Source organism: Pteropus medius, unplaced genomic scaffold (assembly GCF_902729225.1).
Source record: "Pteropus medius unplaced genomic scaffold, Ma_sr-lr_union100, whole genome shotgun sequence".
Lineage (NCBI taxonomy): Eukaryota > Metazoa > Chordata > Mammalia > Chiroptera > Pteropodidae > Pteropus > Pteropus medius.
Genome location: NW_024349800.1, coordinates 44161292 through 44170829, shown reverse-complemented (window position 1 = coordinate 44170829; position 9538 = coordinate 44161292). Strand labels below are relative to the sequence as shown.

Genomic DNA, 9538 nt, shown 5'->3' with positions numbered 1-9538 from the left:
TATGAGGCTCAGAATCAGGGCTGGAATTTGAATCCCAAGTCTTTCTGTATTCAAAGTGTTTGCATTTTGCATTACTCTACGCTGCTCCTTAACAATGATTTTTGCAGATTGGGGATGCTGTTGACAATTCCATAATGCATTGTCATAAAAAAAGAAAATAAGTAATTTTATTATAGTTCATAACTGAAAAATTAGGGAAAGCAAATAAAGCTGTTCAGTCTCAATAATCAGAATAATTCAAATTTAAGACACTGGATACATTTTTAATGATAATATTCAGTGTTGGCAAGAGTGCAGTAAAAAGATAGTCTCTCTGCTGCCAGGAGTTATAAAAAAGTACTGTTTCTTTAGAGGATAAATTGGCAATGTATGTAAAGAGTATTTTAAAAGTAAATATTTTTGATTCGGTAAATCAACTGTTGGGAGTTTATCCTAAGGATAAGCACAGAGGTCTACATAAAACATGTTTACTACATTTAAAAAATATAAACAAAAATATTGGTGACATCTTCAAAACAACTGAATAATGTCACCACCGGAGATCCCATAAGAAGACTGAGGAATAATTAATGTTCCAGGATAAGCAACTCTCCCAGGATAAACACATCAGGGAAGTATCCAAGTTCTTTACAAAAAATCTGGTTGATCTCAAAATAGCAGAGTATGGAAGAAACAAAAGTTTTAATTTCACTTAAAATCTATTCTTTTTTTTCACTCTATCTTCTTATTGTCACTCCCCTGTTTCCATGAAGCCTTGTCATTGAGGTCTCTACATCTATAGAAATTCTAATGTCCTCTTTGAAATTAGACTGATATGAACTCACAGGAACTTTTTTGTGTGTGAAGGTGATCATTATTTTGTTTTTCTTTGATGTCACAGTCTAATTTCAAATGGGAACATACATATACATATAGATATCAGAATCATTTTTACCTTTGCCTATGAAGATTAAAAAAACAAAACAAAATCCTAGTATTATTGTGCTAAAAGTATCTTAACAAAAACCACTTAAATAGTTATAAATGGCTGTATCTTTGCCATCCAATAGAGATTGGGTCAGCTTCAACTGGTTTCCCTTATGCTATATTGGTTTCTCTTATACTATATTATTGGTTTCAGCAGTAATGCTTGAAATGATTACCTACAATTCATGAATGCCTTCTCATATATCAACTGGCTTTACTGGTAGTATGATATAATAGAAATTACATGAGGTTGGGAGTGATATGCATTATAATCACAACCTGACAATTTGAAATCTGCATGATCATGAACCAATCACTTGAAGTTGTAGCATTTATGCACCTTCTTAAAAGCCCGGGTTAATATTATCTACCTTCCAAGGTTTGAGTGAGGTTTAAATAAAATAAGTTAATATGGTAAATGTAACAAACAATGTTTAGTTTATATTAGATGGCTGGGAAGGAAAATCATAAACTTCAAAATATTTTTTTTTTCTTTTCAAAAGTAGAAGATTCATCAGAGTTATTTTTTTCTTGTATTTGTCATGAACTATCAAATTCTTACAGGCAGACTACATGAATTTTAGTATCTTCTGCTCTGCCCCTGCCAACCCCCATTATCCACTTCTTCCCAAAAATTGATTTTATTATGGCATGGATGTAAATGAATAGTTGTAAAGTGTGTCCTAAATTTTTGGCAAACTGCAGGGCTCAGGCTGCTTGAGTATTTTAAAGCAAATTTTTTTTTTAAATCATAAAGTCCTTGAAACATCGTAAGACTGTGATTCCTGGCCTGACTGGTGAGCCAAGCAATTGAATCACTGTTTTGAATGTCATTGTGTTAGTAGACTTGTTTCGAAGGTACCTGCACTAAACGGTAAGTTTTAAAGGCTAATTGAAATACCCTTGCAAGAAGGGAGGCTTAGCAGAGAATCATTTAATATACAGTACCTAAATGTGAAGTAGTGTAAAAACTAGTTGAAATTCTATCTGATTCTAATGATACATTAGAAGTAGATATGGCTACTGAGTGAGCCGATGTTCATTATTTGAACAACTTCTTCGTTGAAGTCTGAGCAAATATCATGAAATGGAAATTAGGGTAGAAGTCAGACAACATGGCTCCCATTCCTGGAAGAAGACAATCCAGTAAAGTAAATCCCTGTCAACAAGACTAAAGAACATTTCAAGCAACTTACAAGTGACAGCGCACACACACACACACACACACACACACACACACACACACACACACACACCACAACACAAAACCTTTCATAACAAATTATTGCTAATATAGAGTCTCTCTGAACTGGAAGGGTAGAAGCCAGGTTAGAAACAGGAGATGGCTAAGGCCATGCCACTCTAGACGTGCCCGATCCCATCTGATCTCGGAAGCTAAGCAGGATTGGGCCTGGTTAGTATTTGAATGAGAGACCACCTAGGAAGACCAGGTGCTGTAGGTGTAAAAAATAACAAATAAGAGATTGTAAACTGACAAGGTCCTTGCAATCTGTGAGGTCAACCAAAGGTTGCCTTGCCTTAAAAAAAAAAAAAAGAAAAGAAAAGAAAAGAAATAGGAGAAGGGATTCCAAAGCTATACTTTCTAGAAGCCAAGAAGAAGAGAACTGGCAATAAGAAATAATAGAGCACCTAGTACACTTGTCAGGCTCTCCTGAAAGCTATTCAAACCATTGGGACTTAATTTGGTTTTGTTTGATAAGACTGAATGTGGTTGGCATGAACCACTGTATGAGAACCATGGGGGAATTTTTATGATTTTCCTGAAATCATTATTCCTAATTAGATCTATATATATATTAGAATTGGTAGATATGAAAAGTAGATTAAAATATAAAGAGATTTAATTAAAAGAAATTAATGAGGCAATCAAAAGTTAGACACATAATTCCAGATTTGTAAGGACCCATATTTGTAAAAGCCCTCTCTTAAAAACAATGACTCCCCCCAAAATTAGTAAGGCTCTTGCTAGATTAGTGATCATATATCTATATATTATGAGATAGAGTAGAGATATAATAGATTTTAGCTATTTTTATGAATGTAAATGGCTTTTGAGATATTCAAATTTTACTAGAAAATATAAAGTCATAATTTTTCAGAGAAATGAGTGTTTTGTACTAAGGCATACACTTAGTTTTACTCATGGAAAGCCTTGTTGTTTGATGTAAACAGCTAGTTCCAGGCTTGGTTGTTTATTTTTTATTGATATGTAAATTGAAGGTATTGGCTTGCAAGTAGATATGTAAGTTTTAACATTATTTTAATAAATAAATAAAATAATCCAACTGGGCATACATTTTTCACACATTATAAAACTTACTGAAATTGCAATTACCTAGCAGTCTTTAAGATTTAGGTAATTCACTAGGATGCTTCGATTTTCTCCCATGAAGCTAAAAAAATATATGAATTCAACCTATGTAATATTTACTATATAGTGTTTCAGTTTTTTTATCTTTAAAATATATAAATAAAAGACAACTTATTTTATGAGTACATATGTATTCTGTATTACAGATATGGCCTTCAGAATTTATAGGCTTTTATACATAAGAGTACTAATACCAACTTAGTCTTGTGAGCATATTTTTTGGGAAAATGATCAAAGGGCTAATAATAGTTTGAGAAAAAAAGGCATAAGTACCACCTATTATTCATGCACACACAAATTTGTGTATTGAATTACATGTATCATATTTCTTTACTGTGAATGGTGTTAGAAAGTCAAATTGATCATGATGCCTTTCAGCTGCTCTTGATGACAACAAAATTCCCTGGGCATTTCTTTCCCATGAGGCAAAAGAAGGTGAAACTCATTTGTATTAAAAAATAACATTACCTCTGAGATTTTATATTGCTTTTAACTCTCTCCAGCTCTTGGGTGCTTAGCCATAAAATCATGCTTGCTTTATAACTGTTTAATTTCAGACTATAACAAAAAGTGATTATAGGGTAGCCAAAGGCTGATACACTAAATGTGTCTCAGAATTTACCGTTTTATAAAATATTTATTAAATTAGTTACAGAATATACCAGGGAAATTCCTTTCTTCCTAAATACTAGATAACAGCTGTTTTCATTAAGTATGTCTAAATTTTTGCTTTCACTTCCATTGGTATTATGTGTAGACAACCGTGATTGGTATTTGATTGTGGTAAAAGAGGAAAATGTGTTGCTATGGGTTTACTTGATTATCAGAATATGTAGATAAAAATGTAAAATTTTATAAATTAAGAGTATCCATAAATATCTTTCTTTTAGACAGGATACTTAATATTAGTAATAGTAATAATAAATAACATTCTTACAGACTGAGAAAAAATCCCTGATATATAACTCAGAATAGAATAATTAAATGTTTAATTTTGCCAAGAATATTGTTTCTTATGATAAAACATCATGATTGCTTGTATTGAGGAATTCGTTAGACACTTTTTTCATTGTTTCACCTCCCTACATTATTTGTATCAAGCAAACTTCTTAAAATCCATATCTTTGTCACAGGTTCCAAACCTACATATTCACCTTCACAGTCCATGTCCTCTTGAGCATGTTTCAAAGCAGATCCCTTATTTTCCTCCTACTGAATCATATTTGTGACTTCCTTTTTCTGTTAATAATATTGCCGTGGTAATTTTCAATAAATATGTTATAAACAACATGCAAAAGGTCTACTTACAGAGATTGTTTTAAAAGTAGAGCTATGAGCATGATTTCACACTATGGAATAAGATTTTTGTGGCAGTGACTGGGAATTTGCTTCCTAAACAAATGCCTATGTTATCCTTTTGCACAAGAGAGTGTGAAAATTGTTACACTATTTTGTAAATTACTAAACAAGAACTGGCTAAACATCAGCAACATGTATCAAAATATCAAAATCGTAAAAAACAATTGTATATATGTATATATATGCAAATCTCTCTAGATAAATAGATATAGATATAATTATAGATAGATAGATAGATAGATATAAATGATATAGATATAGATATAGATAGATATAGATATAGATAGATAATTTATATATATCTCCAACTATGGGATGCATTCCTGAGAGTACCATCTCAGTATGCTTAGAAACCGCCACCTAGACTATAAGATTACAAAATAACAGAAATTTTGCTTGGCTAAATTAATGCTCACAGAATTTAGACATCTCCACGAAGAATTCAGAACTGTTTTCCAAAATGTGACTCAAGTATACCGTGTAACTCAAGGACACTGTATAACTTCTTGCAGAATAATTTGAAGGCCCTATATGGGAATTACATAAAAGTATTCTATAGCTGCAAAAAAAGTGTCATCAGTACTTCCAGAATTAATAAAATGTATTATAATATGTAAACTATATGATCTTTAAAATTTAACAATTTAGTCATTTTATTTAAACTGCAGGTATTTATAACCAGATATGAACTACATTTTATTACTTCCCTTCTACCCTTGATAAGAAGGTTGGTTGATGTCTTGTACCCTATTTCCTATGGTTTAAAATTACTTAAACATGTGCTTTCTTTTATTACATTGCACAAAGGATTAAAAAATTATCATTTCCAGGCTTATTTTGGCTCTTAGAATTGAAAAGAACACGAAAAGCATACCGAAGCCTTCACCACTGGCTGTTCATTTAGGCAGTAACTTTGACATACCCCATGGTGATGAAAACATGCTTTCTATAGGGGAAAAGACTGTTCTACTTCCTTCTCTTCTCAGACATCTTGCTTTCCAAATATCATATCAGTGCAACTGAAGAAAGAGGGAGAAAAAAGTCCTTTGTTCTAATCTCTAGAAATATAGTTACTCTCAGTTGTTGATTTGGCTAAGCTATGAGCTTTGTAACATTAATAGCAATAAAATATTTTATGTGGAGGCAGTATTATCTTTTAAATAATTTGAGATTTAGATCTTCTCATTATGAAGTTTGGTTATCTGTATGTACTTCATGCTATGCTCTTTATTAATTCTTGGTGAACATGCAATGGATATTTAATGATCGAGTCTTATGTATCATGCAATGTATTGATATAATATAGCATATAAGTGAGGGTTAAATGAGTCCTTAGAATTAATCTCATTCAGCTCTTTTTATTTCATGAATAAAAAACATCATCCCAAAGGAGATCTTGGTCTCAAAGCATGCTAGAACTCTCCAGCAGGCTGATGGTATAGGAGAAGCTCGAGTTTAAACCAAGTAACATTTGGTCAAACTCTAGGGCTTCATTTGAGAATGTTAGGCAGTTAGATTGATCCTTAATAATGGTTCTTACTCTTTTGTTGATATAGAAAGACACCCATGGTAATGGCTAGGGCAAGAAAGCAGATTTCTCAGATGGTGATTGTACTTGAGGACAGACAAGTGGTGGCATCTTGGTTCCACATGTCCAATTCTCTTTTGGAAAAGGACTCTCTTTGGGGTCTGTGATCTCAGGCAGAAGAACATTGTAAGATCATGGAGAAACACAAATAAAAATAGCAGAATTCCAATAAAATTCTCTAAAGTAGTTGACATGTGAATGAAGAACATGGAGTAGACTTTCAATTACATGAAATACCCCAAAACGATAGGGATGAGAAGGAAATGGGAACTCAGTGAGTACCTAGAACAAAAACCTAATCCAGATTCACTGGATATCTGAATTTATTAATTCCAGTCTGCAATTATTGGTAGGAGTAAACCCTTGAGAACATAGGCACGGCTGAGATGGTAGAACAAACTTGTCAGATGTCTACAGAAGATAAAGATGGTAAGACCTAGCAAGTAAGTAAAAGTTGTGAAGGGAAACTAATTTCTCCAAGGACATGATGCTGGTTAGTGAAAGATACAGAGACAAGTCCCAGGTCTTTAAATTCCAGGGTGGTGAATATTGAACGCTATCCCTAGTCATTTACAGAACGTAAGAGAACTTTCAATTTAGTTGGAAAGATAGAAAATAAACACAAATGTTAGATTTGGAGGTAAGCAGAATAAAGAATCAGTCACATTGTGTGTAAAAATGCAGTAGAGACAGAAGACACTGTAGACATTTCATGAAAAACCATTTCTATGGCTGCCTTCTAACCATCCTGCTCTATTTTGGGGGATAGGAAAATCTAGAATGCACTGTCAAGGAAACTCATCTCACATATTTTTGTTTCTATTAAACTCAAAATTTTAATTTTTCTCAAAATCATTTTTTAAAGTATTTCTTTTGAAACCTGCTGCTACTGAAAATTATGGTGGCCAACAACTTAGGAAGACTAAAACAATAGAATGGGCATTTATGTGAATATAAATAATAAACTATTTGCAATTTTACAAGCCAGGCTAAAATTACAAGGGTCATCAATCGTGTTTCAAAGCATAAAATGATAACCAGTTGGAATTAGGCAAAAAATTTTCCCTGTGGTATAATATTGAACAATTGAACAGGTGCTTTATGAAAGGTAATTTTTTTCTGGCCTTCTACCGAAGCATCCAGTATAGGTCTCTATAAAACGCCAGTCTAATGGGCCATTGATCTTTTCAGCTAATGCAATTTGTAGGATTCTCACTTTTCCAGAAGTAATCAATAAGAATCTTAAGCCCACTTTGAAAAAAATAAAAACCATACTACCGATTACGGAAGGACCTATTGAGAAAAGAGATAGGCTATATTGAAAAATAAATTACACTGTAGTCACCAAAAAAGCAATAAAAGGATAATCATGTTATATATGAAAGTACCTTTATAGTGATCACATTGGAAACATTTACACCTCTATGCATAACATCATTCAGAGGAGAAATGAATATACTTGGAGATAAAGATACAGAACTGTGCCTAAGTCAAAATTTTAGCATGTTTTGCATAACTTGCACCTATTCAAAATGAAAACAAAAGAGCTTGTAAGGTTTACATTTTTAGATCATTCTGAGAACTTGTCTCTTTATATTCTTATTTGGTTGTACTTGGATAGATTATAGCATTTCCAGCTTCTGTGTTTTAAACTGCACTTAAGTTTACCTTATGCAAGTAAATATAGTAGATAATAAATTTAGTTGATTGTATATTTATTATCTATTTTACTTTGCTTTTCTGTGTAATCTGAAACATAGCAGGAGATTTTTCTCCAAACCTCACAGTGCTCTATCAGTCAGGGTACTGGCATATTCAGAGTACCAGAAATGTCGACAGGGACACGGGCCTCACTGAAGGACTGGCCTCAGCCCTAGAATCCATGAACATTATGACTAAAAGGAGCATTCTGACTTCAGCGCCATAGAGGGCTGAGACCATTTTATCCAAGTAGCACACAGGCTGTAGGTGGGCAAGCCCTGTCAGAGAACCCACGCCCCGTCCCCGGCCGAATGAGGGCTCAGGGAGTTTTGTCAGCTCGCATGTGTTCATCAAGTTACTTCTCAGTATTTGTACCTGCAGAATTAGAAATAAACTTGTAACTTCTTTTTCAGTCCTTCTGCTCTAACCTATTTTCTCAACTGCTTCTCATTCTGTTCCCCCAAACATCTTCCACTTCCCAATGGCAGGAAGTCAGCCTGCGCCTAGACTTGCTCTGTGGTCTGCCTTTCCGTCCCTCCCTTGACAGACAGACACCTAAGAGACTGATACTTACAGTTTAAACACACACGTCCTAGGTGTCCCTTAAATCTATGACAAAAGGGAGCGAGCTCCCTTTTTGCAGTTAGACTTTGCTACTATGCCTTTTGTAGATTTTTCCAATTCACTCATTTCCACATTCCAACATGTCTCATTTCTGAGCTGTGATGTTTGTGGTAGGAGGTATGAAAACAGAATTGCAGAGCAGTCTCAGTGGGAAGCTCCTGTTGTTGAGACAGCTACCTTATCTTAGTTTGAGAGATAATTTAGTTCTGCAATTGAGGGGATAAAAGCTTTGGTGAGGAAAAGACAATTTAGATTATTTTTAAAAATCCTCTTGTTTCAAATCTTACATGCTGATGGTTTGTTTCATTTGTTCATATTCTGATAATCACAACTCTGATAGATCACAAATATGTTTATTAAAACCACATAAGGCAGATACAAATCTTATTGTTTAAAATGATACACTGGCATTTGTTTTCTATATTAGTATGAATACTATATAATTTTTCATATGTACATTATGTTTCTTCTGGAGATTGATGAATGGATAAGGTTATGCAATATATAGTCTGCCATTAACAACACTATGTTATGAGTGTCTAAATATGATGATGTTCAGTGAGAATGAATCTTGAAATAACTAATGGGGCATGTTCTCTCAGCTAAGGTACTGTCCCCTATCTGTAATTGCTTGTAGGCCATTTTGCTTGGATATACTGCTCTCATATCAAACTCCTCACTCCAATAATATACTCATGGTTATTATCCCAGACAGGTTTCTCCTACTTTATGTTCCACCTTTCTGTGATTCACCTGATCTGAGGCCCATCTGTGATTTATAATATCTCCATTGTCTTTGTTTTATTCTTGTATTCCCAAACTCTAATCCACGTAACCTTGTTCTGTTCATGAAATATTATGATATTCTCCTAACTGATCTTCTCATCACAAATGTCCAAAATAATATT

At 33.5% G+C, this 9538-nt stretch overlaps 1 pseudogene; it reads left to right on the top strand.

The window, feature by feature from the left end:
* The first annotated feature begins 2310 nt into the window (after nucleotides 1-2310).
* On the top strand, nucleotides 2311-2429 carry LOC120622490 (uncharacterized; annotated as a pseudogene).
* The last annotated feature ends 7109 nt before the right edge of the window (nucleotides 2430-9538 follow it).